The sequence below is a fragment of the Mustela erminea genome, chromosome 19 (assembly GCF_009829155.1).
Source record: "Mustela erminea isolate mMusErm1 chromosome 19, mMusErm1.Pri, whole genome shotgun sequence".
Classification (NCBI taxonomy): domain Eukaryota; kingdom Metazoa; phylum Chordata; class Mammalia; order Carnivora; family Mustelidae; genus Mustela; species Mustela erminea.
Window position 1 is genome coordinate 45,287,488 of NC_045632.1, and position 20,281 is coordinate 45,307,768.

The 20,281-nt window shown below is 40.9% G+C and overlaps 1 protein-coding gene and 1 non-coding gene across 2 annotated transcripts in view; one reads left to right on the forward strand and one right to left on the reverse strand.

Annotated features, from left to right (window-relative positions):
* Positions 1–20,281, forward strand: part of LOC116579026 (basic proline-rich protein-like) — an 822,180-nt gene that overhangs the window by 212,189 nt on the left and 589,710 nt on the right. The gene's annotated exons all lie outside the window — the stretch shown is intronic.
* On the reverse strand, positions 1,255–1,402 carry LOC116580396. Its single transcript, XR_004281641.1, has one exon. It is a non-coding gene; the product is annotated as a U4 spliceosomal RNA (small nuclear RNA).

Below are 20,281 nucleotides of genomic sequence, written 5' to 3' on the forward strand. Positions count from 1 at the left end.
CTACAGCACTTTGAACCATCTTGTGTAAATGGGAGATGAGAGAAAAGAACTTCTACATTTGAAAGAAGTTTAATTTTGCTGCCTAAGAATCAGAACCAAGGGCGCCTGGGTGGCTCAGTGGGTTAAGCCGCTGCCTTCGGCTCAGGTCATGATCTCAGGGTCCTGGGATCAAGTCCCGCATTGGGCTCTCTGCTCAGCAGGGAGCCTGCTTCCTCCTCTCTCTCTCTCTGCCTGCCTCTCTGCCTACTGGTGATCTCTGTCTGTCAAATAAATAAATAAAATCTTAAAAAAAAAAAAAAAGAATCAGAACCAAGTGTTAGAGGATTTCTTGATTCATAAAATCAAGGTTATTTTGGGGAAAATGATTTTGGTGTCCCAGATAGCTTGAAATTGAATTCTGATGGTTGGAATTCATGTAATTCACTCTACATTTTTTGTAAGTCTGAACAAGCAATGCCCCAAAACATTGTCAACCAGTTGAATATGACGTCATCTTCCTTGGCTTCTCTGAATCATTATCTCTGAGCAAAATGTGAATGCTTTTTTATCATCCATTGCTAAATTATCTTGTAAGTTCCATGAGGGCAGGAAACTTGTTATTCTCTTAACAGCTCTGGCTCAGTACCTACTTGAGCCCTCTGCATATGGGATGTGCTTAATAGTTACTAAATGGGAGAATGAATGAAAGAACCATCAAAACTGGGTAATTTACTAGTGGCATTGTTCACACTGACTAATAATTTCCCTAGGTCGTGCACAGTTTTCAGAATCAAGATACTGTTCTCATACAGACTGGGTCTATAGCAGGAGAACCAAAGAGCATCTCCTTGCACACACATTTAGGACACTGAAGAAATAAAGCCCTAGGAGGAATAGTTGGAATGCCTTGCCCAGGTGAGGCTTGAAAGTGAACTATGTTCCACAGGAAGACAGAAGGCTACCTGTTATTATTTCTGCTTTGGGGACACTTGCTCTGTGCCCAGGTACCCAGATACGTTCATTAAAGCAGCCTTGATTCCGGACTGAGCCACTCTCTTTATGACTTCTAGGCTATCTTTTTTCATCGATTATTTTCTGTATTATATTAATGGTAAAATTGCCTTCTTTGATAATTCCATTCCTTTTCTCCAGTTCCTTCATGTAGTGAGCAGCTAGGAAAACAAGGAGGACAACACTTTGGCATTGTTGTATAAAAGGGTCTATGAATCCCGCATTTATCCCTAACCTAAAGCCAATTCACCTGCCATTCTTATTAGTTAAGATTCCTCTCCAGAATTACAAGTTAAAATAACAAGTAATAACTAAATTAAAATTGAAAACTATTTTAGGAAAAGTTTTCAATTAGCAATAATCGCGCCTCGGGTAAGCCTCATTGGCTACGATACTGCCACTGCGCAAAGCTGAAAACTATTTTATTAAGCCGGACTTTGAACAGGAGTACTCTTATTGGAAGAGGTGAGGGGATATAAAATAGAGGAAACTTTGGGATAGAGAGCAGTGTGGTACAGAGGAAAGAAGTAGGCTTTGGCACCATAGAGCTTGGCTCTGGGCCTGGCACATTCTCAGTAAGTATTCACTCATTTATGTTGTTTAATCCTTTTGTGCTTGTTTGACCATTCATACAAATAAAAATAAAATAAAAATAGCTTTCTAGAATTGTTATCCTAGAAAAGGATTAAAGGTGCTTATAAATACTTAGCATGTTTTCTGGCACATTCTAGGCATTCAGTAAATAGCAACACCATGAACTGTGTATTATGGGCTGAATAGTATATCCTCCAAAATTCATATGCCAAAGATCTACCCCCAAGATGTATTAGGAGAGAGGATATTTGGGAGGTAATTAGGATTAGATGATGTCATAGGGGTGGACCCCTCAGGAATGGAATTAGTGCCCTCGTAAGAGTCATAAGAAACTTCCTTTCTCTCTCCTCTCTGCCATGTAAGGATACAAGGAGAAGTAAGCAGTCCACAACCAGGAAGAGAGCTGTCACCAGAACCTAACAATACTGGCACTTTGACCTTGGACTTCCAACCTCTAGAACTTTGAGAAATAAGTTTCTGTTTTTTATAAGTTACCCAGTCTATGATACTTTGTTATAGCTACCTGAGCTCATAAAGACACTGTGTTTACCATGCTGCTTACAAAGCAGCTAAAACTTCTGAAAGGCCCTGATTGCAACAGAACCAGAAGTATATATAGGTGAGGGGTAAATAATGTGCAGGTGGATGCATAAATTAGGAAGAAGGCTTATGGGCACTTCCTATTCTAATTTGGATTTCTACTTTTGGCAAACTTTGTTCACTGAAATAGATAAATGCATTAGAGGTCTGCGAATCCAAGACAGAGAATTAAGACATGATTGTGTAAGACTGTATGGAGGACTGAGGACTGTGGCAAACTGCAAAAGGTAGACTCTACCCCAAAGTATTCAGATTCACATCTTAAAGATGTAAACAAAAGATGTCTGCGGACTACAGGTGGCTCCTAGTTGTCACAATGTTATCATAGAAAGAATCAAATGCCCTGTTTTCCTGATGAGAAAGTTGAAGATACTAACTTGGAAAGACAATAGATAAATTATCTCTTCTCTGAATAATTGCCATAAAAATAAACCCCATCCCTTAGCTTTCCTATATGTTTTCACATTTTTTACAATATTAAAAATTAATGAATATTTCTAGAAAGAAATGGCTTCTTTTAGAAAATTTGGGGGAAAAAATGGAAAAGTATGGGACAAAACCACAAAATTACCTATAATTCCATCACATAGAGATAACTACTCTTTATATTCTATGGGTAGTCTCCTAGACTTTTTTCAGTGGAGAGATGTAGTCATACAGACATCATAGAATTGCACAAAATTGAGATCATGCCATACAATTTGTTTTGTTTAACTCAACATAACTAGTGTATTTTACTTTCATTAAATGCTATTTTAAAGCCATGATTTTAAATGACTACATAATAGTTTAGTACATGAATCGACCAAATTTTATGTCAGCATTTAACATTTAACCACTGAAATGGACACTTGGATTCATATTATTTCTTCTGCTTTTTGAATAACATGATAAAAATCTTCATATATAACATCTCTCTATAAATCCCCAATACTTAGAATCAATTTTCAGACATTGAAAATTGTGGTCAGGGACTATGAATATTTTAAGGGTGTTTATCCATATGGCCAGATTGCCACCCAAAAAGTCAGTACCAATTTGTACCCATACAACCTTTTCCTATAACACTTTTCCACATTAAAATATGTTGTCATAAAAAAGTGAAACATATGAAACTTTGCCAGCGTGTTAGATAGAAAATACTTTTGTTGCATTTTCCATTTCATTGGTTGCTAGTATTTATTGGTCCATTGTATTTCTTCTTTGGGACCTTATTTTAATGTCCTTGCCTATTATTCTGTGGGTTATTCATCAGTTTCATAAATATTTATTGCACAGCTACTTTTCTAGGCATTGGGGAAACAAGTGACGTAAACAGAAAACATCTGTTGTTCTAAGAATTAAATGAAATCAGGTTTATAATATGCTTAGCCTGGTAGTATGTGGTTCACACAAGATTGTAGCAGGTTATCATCCAGTCTTTCCTGGTGTAATTATGAGTCGTTCTGCCTGGAGCATCAGTTACTATTTTGGGAATAGGCTGTTTCTGGAATTTTCCTAGATTGAGTTGGGTAGCAGTAACTTCACTGTTCATGGATGTGAATATGAACCTCACATAAATGTCTTTCTCCATAGCCACACTTAAGCATAACCGGATTCCCAAAATGCTGGTGACCATTGGGGTGCTATGTGGCATGAAAGGAAGGGTAACAAGGCCAACATGAACAGAGATGGCAGTCTTAAGTGATAGCCTAGCATACCTCACTTCCACACATTTTGCAAAAAATAACAGCCTTCACCATGGTCTCTCCCAGGGCCTCACCATTAATCTTTCTCTGGATGGGAAAGATACGAGAGCTTGAATAGCATCCCTCAGACCCCAGGTTCAGGCAGGATGATTGAAATACAGTGAAAAAGTGATAGTTGACAATCACCAGGGTTCTTGTGGTTGTTACCCAAGGATTTTCGAAGCTGGTGTGCACCGGCCATGTTGTAACTGTGCTTGCTGCATCAGGGTGTCAAAGAATCAGACAGTTTGCAAATTAGAATTACAGGTTTTATAGGACTAATCACTTTCTTTACCCTGATTTCAATGGGTTTTCCATGTGGTCGCTTAGAGGACGGCTGGTTTTTGCTTTTAAACACAATTCAGCTCCTGAGCTAATCACCGAAGTTCAGGGGTGAAATGGATTCCAGGCCTGTTCGTTGCAGCTAGACCTCAGTCCCTCTAAATGTGTAGTGTTTGTGAACACTCCCGCCAAGCAGGAGTGGTTAGAGGGTGAGGGAGGGACTTGTGTGCTTTGAAGGGCTGGTTCTTGTAGGTGGAGGAGGGAGAGGTTGAGGGCTGGGGACAGTGGAGAAGGGATGACATGATAGGTGTCAAATTTATATCTGAATAACTGGATCCTTTCAAGATGGCATCACTTGGAACAAAATGTCACCAAATCCTCGCCTTTTACCAAGAACAAACTGTCCACTTCTCATTCTGCAGTTTGATGGCTGTTGAGCTCCTTAGGTCTGAGCAGAGCCTTATGCAAAGTGTTGGGTAATTGTGTAGTTTGCCTTGGTCTGCCTTTGGAACAATGTCTCATAAAAATCTTAAGCGGCTATCACTTTTCATGGCTGATGAACTGAGGAACTGGGAATGAGATCCAGAGCCAAATCTTGGATTAAATCTTCTGAGCCTCAAACAAGGCTGTGTTGAGGAGCTGAGGCGGGTGGGGGGAGGTGCAAACGAAGGGATGGAGGATGATAAGCTCCAACCTTCCAGCAGTAGGCCTAGAAGCCTGCTGGAAGAGGGCACCGCTGACCAGTCAAGGAAGGACGGGAATATTAAAAGGCTTGTTTGAGCGTCAATAAAGCATTTAGTGTATTTCCCCCCCTCTGTTTGTTTTCCATGTGATTTCTAAGAGGCTCTTTCTCATTTTAAGACATATTTGAAGTAAGAAGCATTGACATTCACATGCTGATCAGTAGCCAAATGGCAGTCATGGCTGGTGAAGAGTGTCGGCCTGGAGTGTAGATCAGGAACCCTCTGGCACAAAGGAATGAAGTAGAATTGGAGTTGCTGGTCTCTACTGAGAAAAGCATTTAAAGGCAGATTTCATCCCGTCATGGGTAAATGTAGATAAATAAATAAACAAACAAATATACATCCTTTTCCCCTTTATTCCATAATAAGGACAAGGTCTGCCAATGCTTTTGCTCCCTGAGGAGGAATGGCCCGGAGCTGGAGTCCAGGTGTAACTGCATTAAAGATATCTCAGATAATTCCCAGCTAGATCTCTGGGTCTTTCATCTGGTTTTGTTTCTGAGATACTACAAATTTCCTTTCCCTTCTTTTATTTTTCCATCAGTCTTTGGTGCTTGCACTCATTTCCAAAGAAGCACTGAACATTCTTTCGTATGGCAAGGTGAAAATAATTTTATTTTCATCACTTCCCTCACCTCCCCCCACCTCAACCTTGTGATGGATTTACTTGAAAAAAAATAATGACGGGGCTTCACAAACTGGCCTGACAGTTGTGATGCGGGGAGCGAGCCAGCTGAGTAGGGACGGTGAGGCATCTCTGTACCTATTATGGCAAAAATCAATAATGCTTTCTGTAAATTGCTCCTCCCAAAGGAGCCGAACAAATGCAGGAGACAGGGGAAGCCATCATTCTGTGTGAAGGCTCTGCACACTTGGACCAGTGCAATTATGAACAGAAGGGTGATTTGATCTGTGTTTGTGTGTGTGTGTTCAGAGTAAGAATTCTGGGGGAGGGGGACCTTATTCATTCTAAAATTTTAATTGTACAGTTCTTCTCTTAGAAAGGTATATCCTTCCATCGGTCCTTCCAGGATGGGAGAGCCTGAGTCAAGTTACCCCAGTCAGTCCTTTGGAAGTTGCAATGGGTAGGTTAAGGAGAATAGCCAGACTATTTAATGGTTGGTTTCTTTGTTGAGGATTTACCATTTTGGTGCTTTTTGTTGCAGGCTCTTGCAAGGGTTTTCAGAATTCTATATTCTGTGACTGTAAACACTCTTGTATACTTAGGTTATTTTAAGAATTTTCTTTACATTCCAAATCTCTTATCTTAGTGCTCTTTGAATAAAAGGTAATATATCACAAGTTCCTCTTGTGACTGTTTTTTCTAAAAGATTATGACACCTTTCCAGCTTGACCCACCCTACACATTGAATTACAGAAGAATGTGGCAGCCATTTTCACAAAGACAATTCTCTCTATAGGGAAGGTAACTGCATTCAGAGCCTAGGTATAAGGATCAGCTTTGCTACTTACTAACTCAGCCTGTGGTATGTTTCAGCCTTTATGTCTTCATCTATAAAATGGGAAAGGCGACACCTTCTAAAGCTCTTTCACACATTGTGAGAAAGTTTTATGAAAATCCATTGCCAACATGAGAGTTATATAAGGATATAAATTATTAGCATTAAGGAAGATAAGCAAGGTCAAGCCTGAGTATACTTGAATGGGAAGACCCAGTGGGTCTGTCCATGGTCACATGATGCCAGCACGCTGGATTGCATTTGGTCTTGGATGCCATTCATGAGAGACGAAGCCTAGGTTTCAGGCCATGTTGGCATTGAGCACCTACATAAGGGGAAAATGAAACTGTGGAGATTCAGGTTGTTGGAATTTTAGCTGAGTACCAACGATCTGACAAAACCACTTTTCCCATGGCATCCAGTTTAAATCAGGTAGATTGGGGATTGATGCTATACCCTCGAATGAGAGAGAGTTGCAATTTTGGTGGTGGGAGGGAGGCAGCCGAGAAACAGAAGGCATTGTTAAAAAGCAATGAAAGAGTCAGAGAGAGAGAAACAGAGACTTGGATTTTATCTGGGAAGATGACATGGGGAGAATTTCCCATTGTTTGTTAGACTCTTCTGTTTAAGTTAGTGGGTAGATGAATAATGGGTCAGTGTATGAGAGTCTGTGCCCATCATCTAGTAAAAAAGCAAAAAGCAGCAAAGGACAGATGGTAAGGTAAGGGGAGAAAAGATTGCACAGATAATAAAATTTTAGGAATAGTTATGTATATATAGTCTTAGAATAGTCCAGTAGTTGTAGGATAGGGCAAGTGGACACACGGGAAAGCATAAAAAACTATCACTATCGTCATGGCCCAAGGAAAGAACCTAGTCATTATTGAAAACATATTCCAGTTGGTTGAGAAGTTGGGAATAGAATATAACACACTTATTGAGACGAGCCGGGCAGCCATCTCCATGTAGTGAAGAAATGGAATGTGCGCGTAGAAGGGGAGTCGGAGAGCAGGGTGATTTAGAGGGCACTTGGATGCATGGACATTTGGGGACATCATTTAAGAAACAGAGTCACAAATACCGGAGGAAGGAGTAAGGCTAATGGAATTCTACCAGGTTGGTAGAAATGAGTCCAGCACCAGACAAGGGGAGTCCCTTGACCCATATCAGGCTGGGAGCGAAAGCATATCCTTTCAAATAGAAACCTTGTCTGAGGCTTGCCCCCTGTTGGAAGCAGCTGCTTGGACTCCCAAAAGTGGTGGGGGGAGGGAGCAAATACAGGAAAAAAAAAAACCTGACCTATTAAAGTCAATAATCCCGGGATCCTAATGGATCCAACTGCATCTGAATAGTATATTAAAATTACCAAAATTGTCTTTTAAAACATACTGATGTGGGTCACCCAAGCAGCATGCTCCCAGTTGTTAATAATTAATACTGAGCATCCTGGGGAGGAATCGCTGTGGATAATTGTAGCTGGTAAGTACAAGTCTGGCAGCCTAGTGTGCTGCGGGTCGGAAAAGGGCAGCAAGGAAGGAATCGTCCATCAAACTGGTGCCCGCCGCCAGGTACCCGTGGTCTGCTGCCTTTGGCTGTACTTATTCTTCTGATGGGAAAGCCTTCTAAACAAGGCTGTGAATTGGTTTTCATGCTCGCATTGACAGATTGGGAAAGCAGTTTGTTCTACCAAATTTAACAATGATATATCATTATCACAACTTTGGGGGAAATCTATAAAATCAATAAGTTTGTAGCCTGAACAGGATTTGTATCGCTTGCTTGCTGTGCTGGTGTCAAAGCGTGAGCATATGGATTGAGTCACAGCCTGAGATCAATGGAATTTGTGGACAGTGAGCTCAATAACAAGCCCTTCTGAAAAGAAATAGATGTAAAAAGCAAATTTACTAGAGTATAAAAAAAAAAAAAAAGCTAATATCTGTTCCGCGCCTGACTGTAAAGTGCTGTTTGGCTGCCTTTGGCTGCGGGTACTTTGAAAGCTGTCTCGGGTATGTGCTCGCAATGCTGAATGCTCCTGCGCCCGCTTCATGCATTGCCTGGACAGTCGGGTGCTTCTGTTTGCAGGGTTTGTACTAGGAAACTCGCCAAGAATAGGAGGAGGGGGAAAAATAGCCCTTTATATTGTAAACTGAATAAAGAATAAAAACAGTCAGTGTGTCTGCTGGGGAAAGACCACGGTGGCTTTATTTACTTTGTGCTGGTAGGACTTGCTAATGGAGAAAAATAAAAAGGCATAATTAAATAGTTTAATGAATTCGCAGCTCTTTTGTTTGAGTGGGACAGGAATGCATGTTCCGGAGAGGCCTCACAAAGAGCTTGGCTGGCAGTGAGTTAAAAGTAGGAAATCAGTTCTTTGAAGGCATTTTTATACTTCATTATCCCAGCATGTAAAATGACTTGTACTAAACGATTGAGGATTTTATTTTTCACTCTGTCTCTTTCTCTCCTTTTTCCTAAACAAAAGAGAGCGTGGGGCGGCTGGTGTCTAATTCCCCTCTGGGTCCTGGAGCTGGGAGATCAGCAAGGCTGATCACCAGGCTGGTGGGCCAGTCCCCGCACTGGAGCCAAGTCCAGACTGTGAACCGCCATGGAGCAACCCCGCCACCCCCCAAGAAGCCAGCCAGCCCTCCCCCTCCCCTGGGCAACAGCCCCTGGAGGCGGTGCCCTCAGCCCCTCGGACCTCCTCCTCATGTAAGAAAGCTACTGGCCAGCACTGGGCTACGAATGGGGGTGTGCTTTATGTTTTGTTTTCTGAGCTGCAGAGGGTAGACTTCTTCTCTTACCGTGAGGACAAAGGGGAGAAAACACCAGGGGAAGACCAAGCCAACTTGGAGTGTCCGGACTCTGATTCTTAGCCCTGACCTGGTGACCTTCTGTTCTGCTCCGGAGGGCAGGGCCTAGAGGGCAGCCAGCTGGCCACCAGCACCCAGCTGTTCCCCATGGGCCACTGGTTCCTACACTGAAATGGGCCAGCTGGGTGCCGACAGGCCAGTGAGAGAGGTGGGCGTCCTCCCCGCCGCCAAGAGTCAGAGCGGGCTTGTGTTACCTACACAGGACGAGTACAAGGTTGAGCCTCAAAATGGTGAACTCCGGCTGTGGTCTGGACAGGGGGCTGGAGAGGGGCACTGTGGATCTCAGGGGTCCGTGTTTAGGTGAGACTCATCCTGAGGGCCCAGTGAGGAGAAGGCCCGGAGAAGGGTAGCCTTTGGCCCCTGAAGGTGTGGGGCAGCCCATAGGAGGCAGAGCAGGTGACTGAGGAGCAGCCCCAAGTACCTTAGGGCAGGTGTAGATCCCTGGTTTTAAAACCCACCAGGGGAGTTAAGCTCAGCCTCACAAAGCCCAGGGCTCAGGATGAGATCTGGGTATTTTAGGACCAGTGATGACCATTCTTCAACGTCCACTTGAGCCTACTGTGTAGAGAGTAAGCAGAATGATTGTTTTTTCAATAACTTGATTATTTTAAGTGCTTGACAGTTTCCTACCCTCTCTTTCCCCGCCTTTCTCCCTCCCCGAGCTGTTAGAGCGCAGGGTTTCCCAGAGGGTGTGGCCAGAGCCCCAGGGCAGGAGGGATGTCCCTGCGCCCTGGCAACTGCCTGGAGAACCCCACTATAGATTTGTTGTTATTCCTTCCTTCCAGCCAAAGTGAGGGCTCTCTGCGGAGCCTTCCGTGGCAGAACTTTGAAGGCAAAGGGAAAACAGCCCAGCTGAGGTGGTTCTAGGTGACACACCTAATCCATCTTTGGAGGAGGACTCTCTTGGGTCTGAAAATAATTGCGTCTCCTGTTAGCCTTTTATTTTCTCTCTCTCTTCCCTCTTTCTGCTGTACTCACATGCTAGTCTTGCTTCCAGATCAAGACCACTGTGTGGTTTCTGGCTCAGCCTTTCCCCCAGCTCAGTGGTATGCCCCCAATAATCCTCCACAGTGTATCTCTGCACACCGCCCCCCGCCCCCCCAAGGCCTGTTCCTGGTGGCCTTTCCCCTCCAGCACCTTCAACTTGCCAGTCAGCCGCCAGCAGCAGGGAATTTCCATTCGGTGTTTTGCCAGGTTCGGGGATTTGCATTTACAAAGCCTCTCTATGCCTTTAAATGGCTACATTTGCTTATAAACAGCACTTGTTGTTTGTTTCTTGTTAAAGTTTACCTCGTAAACAAATATTACTGTGTGAGTCTCACCTAACAATTGTTTAATCCCGACTTCTTTTTTTTAAATGCCTATAATGCATTGACTATAAACCCAAGATTTAACTTTCATAGGATTTACCCCCTTCCCGCCCTCCCCCCCGCCCCCGCCCCTGCCCCATCTCTCAGGAGAGCTCAAGGTTCATCTGTGTGTGGGTATTTGAAGTAGTAGTTGGGCCCACGAACGTAAATACCAGATAGAAAGTGCATCTTCGGGGTAAATATAGTTAAACACTCTGGTTAAATAAACAAACCCCAAACGGACGGGCTCTGAGTTCTCTTGCCTCCTTTGGTTCGGGTCCTGAAAAGTGTGACAGAAATTATTTTCACAATTAGCCCTAACTTTTGAATTACAGCATTTCTTTGGGTATAATGACCGGGCTGTGTGGTAATTTACAGCCAGTCCCAGCCTCACTGAGTAGCAGGGAGATGCTGTGAAAGTGACTGTTAATATTGATCAATGAGGGCTGGAGAGAGTTGCAGACCCTCAGCAATGCCACTTAAAGTGGGCAGGAAACCCAAATTGACCAGTAATAAAGTGTTTGAGGTTGTACGAGGCGGCTCCTGGGGAAACTGCCTGCTCAGAGGGGAGGCTGGAGGAGAGAAGCTGTCAATTACTCTTGTTGGATGCCCAGTTGCCGGAGCAGGACGGAGCGGGCTGGGGCCTGTGGCAGACAGAGGACAAGAGGCAGACCCTCCTGCATCTCTCCAGAAACTGCCATCGTTAGTGTAGGGAGACACAGTGGCTCTTTTTACATTCCTTATGGGTCTAGAAGCCTCACCTCACCACTACGGTGGCCTAGTTTTCTTTCATTTAGTAAGATCTGAGCTGTTTGCAGCCTTTCTCCCACTTCTCTGCTGGACACTAGTTGATGACCTGGCTTTGGTTTGGGCTACTATTGGAGTTATGTGCATGAAAGACCAGAAATCTCAGAAGACAGATTTGGAGATGAGATTCAGCTTCTGTTAGGGACTTCAGGCATAAGTCTCATTTAAAGTGATCACGATGCCATTACCATTGTGCAGATAATTAATAACAGCAGCATGAACCATGCACTCGGATCTCAGTCCTTAATGTATTAACTCTTTTAATCCTAAAACCAACCCTGTGGAGGGAGGTGCTGTTGTTTTACTAAGGGAATAGTATATGATCACAGTTTTGATATGCTGTATTTGATTTGCAGTAATTTTACTACTTAGAGGAGATGAATTAGAACATTGTTGGGACAAGACCATGCTCCAGAAGGAGTTCATGAGAAATTGTTCTTTTACCTCCTGCATGCACCCCCCCCCCATAACTGCTGCTGGAGTAATAGATTTCCTTTAATGAATATGTGGCACATTGGCATTATTTGGGGTTTGTAGCATTAACCTTCCAATTTGTCTGGGTCTTGTTGCCTGAAATCAGCTGCATATTCTCTTTGAGAGTGAGTGACTTAGTTAAAGCTCAGCTTGAGTAATTAGCCAAAAATAGATGATTATAATCAATTTAGATGAAAAGACCAAAGAGCACTGATAAAATTGAGGCATTGCTTATGCACTCACTTTATTTTCCATGTTTTGCCCTATGCTGGTTCACATGTTCTATAAGTTATAGTCCTTATTTGTGAACTCTTCCAATACAAGTTAATTCTTTTTTTTTTTAAATTATGAAATATTTCAATGGCAGAAAGAAAATGTATAGAGATTAATATCTATTGTAGCCACCCAGCATTGTCCAATCTAAATATTCTTTCTCATTTGTTTTAGACCATTTTTTCCAACATATAAAATGTTTCAAGTCTGTTTGAGACCCCTTGTCTGTGTCTCTCCTTGATCTCCTCTTTTTCTCCCTGTTCCCTGTCCCCCAAAATTAACCAGTCTCCTGGCTTTCGTATTTTCTTTTTCTCTTTTCTCGTTTTTTTTTTTCCCCCTCACCTGTGGGCGACCATAAATGTGTTATAGTTTTATTTTTGGTTATTTTTAAAGTTTATATAAATATTATTATAGTGGATGTATCTGCAACTTTTATTCATTCCTCCTTACATTTAAAAAAAAATCTTCATGTTGATACATATTCCATGGGCCTTTTTCTAAGTGAATCCATCATCATCTTTCCTGAGTATGGGGTAGGCAGGTGTCCAGTGTCTCCAAGCAAAGGGGTCACTCCTGGTGGAGTGATTACAGCTTAAATCACAAGAGAAAAGCAAATATTGGCAATGTTGGGCAGAAAGGGGTTTTTAAAAATCAGCTCGACAACTTCAAATGAGTTGAATTAAAAATTTTTTAAAAAATCTTTAACTAAATGGACAGTGTATTGTATGATAAAATATATTGGCTGTTGAATTAGGTCTTTACTCCCCATTCAGTCTTATCCAGTTTATTTGGATTGAAATGGATGTAATCTATTTATTCAGCAAATATCAAGCTCCCACTGCATGAAGCACACTGTGCTAGGTGCTCCAGAGGAGACAGAAATTAGTGAAGTAAGAATAGCAGAAGGCAAATTACTAAAATGCGGGTCAGAATAAACACTATGAAGGTGGTAAAAGAGCACATTAACGATTTTTGAAAAGGGGAGAGGTTTCTGGGTTGGAGATGAGGAAGCAGGAGATGATAGTGCATTGAAAAGCTGGTCTATGAGATAGCTTTTGAAGGATGGAGAACCATGTTTCTCATGAATAAAACCGTTTAGGTGAGGGCACAAGGCAGAAAAACTCCAGGCATTGTGATAGGGCCAAGCCAGCCATTTGGTTTTTCAGGTATCCCAGAGTATGAAGGAGCCTTGGTGGAATAGGGCTGTAAAGGGAGATTGCCTAAAGCAGAGGAGCAGGAATGCTTGCTCAAGGTCTCACCTGGGTAGCCCCTCTAACACTCTTTAAGACATACAGGAAAGATGACTCCACCGGTGATTTAGAGGTGACTTCAAGCCAGAAGAGACTGGAAGCCATGACTCTACTTTGGAGGCATCGAGAAGAGTCTCTATGAGATATAACACAGGTCTGGACCAAAACAACTACATTGTCAAAGGAACTATGACCAGGAGTTGAGAGAGACCTTCTTGGGGGCTGACTGGATATGGATTCAAGAGAGAGTTATAAGGTTTTCTAGAAGAGCAGTTCCTCAGCAAAAATAGGAATGGCAGGAGAAGAAGAGTGAATGAAATATTTTAGACATAGTTTTAAACAATAAGGCAGGACAAGTCAGTGAAGAATATGGGTCAGTGTTCAACTGCTAACATCTTCTTTGTCTGGTCTCTGGGGTCCACTTTGCAGCTCACCCCATAGGCTGGAAGTCACAGGGACTTAAATCTGCATTGGGCGTACTGTTCCAACAACGACTGAGGGGAATTTGTGCATTGGTGGTGTGGAAGTGGCTCATATTGGCTTGCACGATCTGATGGTTCAATTTTCAGGAATTTTGTGAGTTGGTTATTAAACACAGACATTATTAAAAATTAAATTACATACAGTTACAATGAAGTAAATTATATTAAAAGTAAAGGTAATCAACCCTCACTTCCTAATTATTTTACTAGATTTTATGATTCCCTGTGTGCTTTTGTATTAGAAGTTGGCAGAACTGTAGAGGGGCGTCTGCTCTGCTTTTCTTCCCAGCTGTCTGTGCAATGGTTCCATGCTGAAATCAGCATGAAATCAGCCATGGTGGGTATTGACACCACGAAAACTGGCAAATGCTATAAGTCAGGGTTCACTCAACCCTACCCCATTCCTGTTGGAGAACTTGTCGCTAAAGATTACCAGCATACCCCTGAATTGGTAAATAAATACTCAAGTCCCTTTACCTCACAGGTGGGACAGCCCTGAGATACACATCTATACCCGGTGAGTTCCCCAACTGAATTAGGGTCTGATTTCTCATGTTGATAACTTGCTTGATGACATTATTTTTGGCTACTTCTTTCTTTGTCTCACTGCCTTTTCAATAATTCTTGGGATCACTTCTTAAACTGTTGACAGTTAAATCCTTATTTGAATGCCTACCTCTGGGACAACCAAAACTGAGACAAATGACAGGGATGGTTCCTCTTGCTGATGAAGGTAGATGACAAGGTAGGTCAAGAGACGCCTGTGACCCAGTGGGTGGCACGTGGAGTGCCTGCTCTATGGATGACCCACGGCGGGAGTGGCACTAATGGGTTTCTTCTCTCCACTATGTATAGTTGTTGCAGTGACTTTAAAATGATCGGGTTCCAACCTCATTTTATTTTTAAATCTTACTTTTTTTCTCTTCTGTGTTTGGGAGCACTCTGTAAGTACAATTTCTTGTTTATTCCTTGAAGAATAATGGTATAGCGAACAGATGATTGTTCATTCTTCAGGAACTGTGATTTCTACTTCCTCCTGACATGTACTGCTTTTGGGAGAACGTCACTGAATAATTGCATGTGCTTTTTGTTTTTGTTTTTGTTTTTAATATTGGATTCATGTAGCATAAATGACCAAAGAGCCAAGACTTGTCACTTTTTCTCTCTGGAATTGTATAATCTGAAATTGTATAACCTGAAATTGTGTAATTGACATTTCTTTGTGACTTGTAGTAGGAGACAAATTTCCTTGTCTCAGCTGACATCTTACAAATATTTTTCACCCTGTGGAATGATCTTAATTCCAATTGAGTTCTTTAAAATACAGGTGAGAGTGATAAGAATTAGCCAATGAAGATAGCATCGGTTTGGTTGATATGGCCATCTAATGTTCAATTTCATCTTGCTTTTTATTTCCCTACTTTTAACTTACTCACTCTGCCTTGGGTGCTTTGAAAACTTACCACAGTGAAGTAGAAAATTTTTAGTGCATCTTAAACCTGAAGATTGCCTGTCTATGCTTTCCTATCCATCTACCTGTGTGTCTACCTTAATGTATTTTTTGTTGTTGTTGTTTAGTTATTGGAACGTCCAGTCCAGTGTCTGCCTTGAACCTCTTGGGACTCTTAAATCTTTCTTACTCGTGAAATGATTCAGGTAGGCACAGTCTACCAATCTCTGCACACTTCTTTATTACTAGTTCGTTATGGATACCATTTCATGGCTCTCTCTGCTACTGCTATTGGAAATTATAGAGCTTCCTCCTATAAACCTCCTCCTTCCCCTCCCCACATCAATTTTTCTGCTTTCTCTTGCTTTCTGGTTTTCAATTCCGATTTGAATCCACAGAACCTAGTTTTAATCTTATTGGCTAATTAATATATATCTTTTAAAAGAATGACTTTTTTTTTTTCCCTTCCCTTAAGCTGGGTTGTTATTTTTAATGGTTGATTTAATGGTAGCCAAGGATGTCTCTGCTTAGGGAGGCCTTTTCTTTCTGTCCATAATGAGGCATAACTCATTTGTACTGTCCTGAGATTTATGGAGGGACTGGGGGTGGGGGGAAGCACCTTTTCAATTTATTACATCTTAAATGAACTGCTCCCAAAGCAAAAACAAAACGAAACAAAACAAAACAAAAGGGCAGTAAAGCAGTGTCTGTGTTCTGTTTAGTTTGATGTTTATTGAGCTGTATGGGAGTTTGCTGACTAGTGTGAGACTGGTAGGCAAGAGTTATCATCTCATTTGAATTGCTCTCCTCTGTTCTGTTTGCTGTAGCTCTTCCTCCTTTCCCACCCTCACTACCTCTCCCTCCGCTCCTCTACTGAATAGCTGAAATGTTACCGCGTAGAATTATACCCAGGTCATTAGATAGTTATAATGATTACTTTCATCATAACTTGTTTTCTCTTTTTTTGCGGGGGGATGGGTAGGGAGGAGGAACAAGGTGAAAGAGGGACCTCTTTATTTCCTACTACTTGGTACAGCACACTAAGCTCTTAGGTATATGATCTCAAGGACATTGTAATTTAATAGGAATCCTTTTTCTTTCCAAACTAGTTTGTGAAAAGATAGTAGAGCATTCAATTCAGTTTTCCACTAAAATCCTACTTTATGGGGCGCCTGGCTGGCTCAGTGGGTTAAAGCCTCTGTCTTCAGCTCAGGTCATGATCTCAGGGTCCTGGGATCGAGCCCTGCAATGGGCTCTCTGCTCAGTGGGGAGCCTGCTTCCCTCTCTCTCTCTGCCTGCCTATCTGCCTACCTGTGATCTCCGTCAAATAAATAAAATCTTAAAAAATAAAAAAACAAAAAATAAATCCTACTTTATATCATCTACGGGATCCACTTCCTGAATTCCATACTCTCCCATCTTTTCAAGTCATGTCATGGGGGATCTGCCACCCACAAAACTGACTTTTCCCCAGTGTCACTGATGTACACTGTGGAGGGGCTGATACCTGTCCCTGAGGGAGAGTTGGGATTACTGGGGCATCAATTGAATGCAGTTTACTTTCTTGCATTGGGGATTAAAGAGCCGTTTGATTTCTGAGGAAGGTTTAGCATACCTATAGGTACCTGTCTTTGCTCTTGATTTACCAGTTTGTGAATTCTGGAAGGAGAGAGAAAACCCTACCATTCAGCAGAGTATTGAAACATTCCTGAGAAGGCCAGAGTTGCCTCTGCTATGTACCTTGTCCAGGCTGCTGATAACTCATCCCCAAGAAGCCTTTTCTCTTAGCTATGTCTTCATATCCCAACTCTGGACCCCTCTACTTGGCCACTTTGGCTCAGTCCTCCTCTTGCAACTGTGAATAGAGGGTGCGGTTTTAACCTCCCCCCACACCCCCAGAGCAGACTTAGAACTTGAAATTGTTGCTCACGGCAACATTACTCTGCTTCCTTGGTTTTGGAAATGAGGCATTTCATTTCTGACCATGGTTTGAAGACTATATAAATGCATTTCACACAATACAAAACACCAGCTGTATATAGATTCTAATATTTTTTTCATTAAAAACCTTTTGCCTCTTTCCTCTTGCTTCTCTTGATAGGTGCTGTGATAGAAAGCTCCCGCACACCTAAGACTTCCTTTTTTTTTTTTCTCCTAGACTCAAACTTCAGAATATTTTCAATATCTGCAACATTATCTTTTGAATAATAATTACCTCTTATATTAAATTATAAGACAGCAGGATTCAGGATTAGATCTCCCCATATTATTCTAGTGAAGGAAATTATGACAGGGGTCATTTTTTAGAATTATGTAGCAGGGTAAAAGGTCCTAGGCAGCATTAGAAGGCAAAGGCGTTTATAATTAAATTGTAATTTAGGCCAGTGATTTATCGTTTTCTCAATGAAAAATTTGGTGCTGCCGAGAGATCCTAAGAGGAACTTTAGTGAGATACAACTTAATGAAATAATAAAAAGAAAAATTATTCTGGAAGAGATTGTATTACAGTAGTAGAACAATCGCAGCCTGCCTTCTGTGGGTATTTTCATTATCAATCCTATTTTTCAAGGATTTCTAATTTAACCCTCATTTTCTTTTCAGGGTAAAACATGGCACAGGAATGCTGAGTTTTGTATCTAGGATGTTTCTGAAGACTGGGAAAACACAATTGAAATCTTTTGTTTGTGTTGTTCATGCTCATAAATACATTTGGAAACATTGCCCATTTACTTAAAAGCTATTTATTAAAATTGAAACTTTGCTGTCTCTGTAATAGCAATCAAAAAACCCGATTTATTTATTTTAGAATAATAGATGACTTTCCTTTGTTTATTTATTGTGGAGGCTTGTGTCCATGAAGGTGGACCTTTAGTATTTGTTTGTTAGTTTCCTTCCTGTCTACAATTCTATATCTCCCGTGAGTGAGGTATGAGATATGATCTATGGGATGGGTATACACAAACCAAAAGGGAGGTTGCAGAATGTGAATCATTCTTCTTTTGAAAATTAAAAAAGCGAGGGCAATTTTAAAAGTAAAAGAGCGGAGTTCTTTGCTAGAAAAGATCTTTCATAGGCTCTCAATATAAAGTCAGCAGTTTTACAAAACTAATTGTGACCAAAGATTTGGCTCGTGATAAGGCCAATGCAGTCGGTGTTTTGAGCCAAAAGATTAAACCTCTGAGTTATTGAAGAAAACCAAAAGTGCATCTTTCACTGTAGTGGGAGACCTGCATTTATTATAATTCAAATGGTTCACTTATTTTTATATTTTAATTATCGCCATAGAACCTTGATTGCTTTAATGATCTCGGTGGTAATTCTTTAAAAATAATCACACTAATAAACTTCTAATGGCATGTGTTTTTAAGTAATTGATTGAAAAATAGTCTGAATATCTGTTTATCCAGTAGTCTGTAATAGTTCTTCACTAAACATTTAATCTATTGAGTAAATAATGTGTGTTTCAAAAAATGTACTCTCTATTTACATAATAGACTTCAGGTGTAATAAGAAAACAATGTGTATTTTACAAATTCTTTAAGTATATCTTCTTCAATAGCAGAAATTGTCACCATTCATTGAGGAAAGAACACACACTTGAATTATCTAAATAGATGGATATGAAAGATCTTGTCTTGGATGGACCCTGTTAAGGCTTATCTTACTGGTCTCTGGTTACATAGTACATTCTGTCTTTTTTACTTCCTAAAATGTGTCTGATGGGCTCTGGGATAAAATTTTTAGAGAGAATAAAACCCTCAGAAACATGAACTTTTCAGAAGAGAGGAATGCCTTTTCATTTTCAATATGTGTTATATCCTTCTGAATTACTATTTCAGGCTTTTAACCTAAACTTTCTTCTCCTCTGGAATTTCTCTTTTTACATATTCATATTGGAGGCAGAACTGACCTGGGATGGTTGCCTGGACACTTCTCTGCAGGCAAAGCCCAGTGGTGAATAAAAGCATGAGAAAAGCAGCATGACCTTGGACAAGTGATTGTTTATCACCTGTAAAAATAAGAATAATAATAGGATGAGGCTCATTGGGTTGTTGAACACATGAAATGGGTTAATACATTCAAAGCACCAAAGAGGTTGGAGCAGAGTAAGCACTTAATGAATGCTAGCTAGTATGTCTGTTTATTTGTCCTTATAGAGCATGACCATCTTCACTCAACAGATATTGACAAAATATTCTATTCAAGGTAATAAAAACTTGACAGTCTAAATTTTGACCTTTGTATGAAAAGCTTTTGAAAATGAAGTCAGTAAAGAATCATAAACCACTAGGGGAAGTGTCTGATACATCAGGCGATCCACAAAACATAGCTGTTTTATTCATGTGAAACATGTTGTCATTTTATATTCCATTCCCATGTCTTTTTTTTAAAACTTTTTATTTTCTAATAATTTTAGACGTAGAGAAAAGTTGTAAAATAGTAGGGAAAGTCCCCATATACCCATCACTCAGCATCCCTTAATGTTAATATCTTGCATAACCATGGGTCAGTCAGTTATCAGAACTAGAAACTGAAATCAATGGAATAAAATTGCCTAAACTTAAGACGTTATTTGGATTCCACCAGTTAATGGATTTCATCCGTTATTTGGATTTCCATTAGTGTTCTCTTTCTGTTCAAGGCCCCAGTTCAGGACTACACATTGCATTTAGTTGTCATGACTCTTCTTCTCCAATCTGTGAAAGTTCCTCAGTCTTTCTTTGATCCCTATGACTAGGCACTTTTTTTTTAATTGAGGTAAAATCGCTATAGAGCATTATGTAAGTTTCAGGGGTACCTTATAACTCAACATGTGTATGCACTTCCAAGTGGTCACCATTAAAAATCGAGTTACTGTCCATTACCATACAATTGACCTTCTTTGCTTGCTCTCACCCAGCCCACTTCCCCTTTGGTAATCACCAATCTG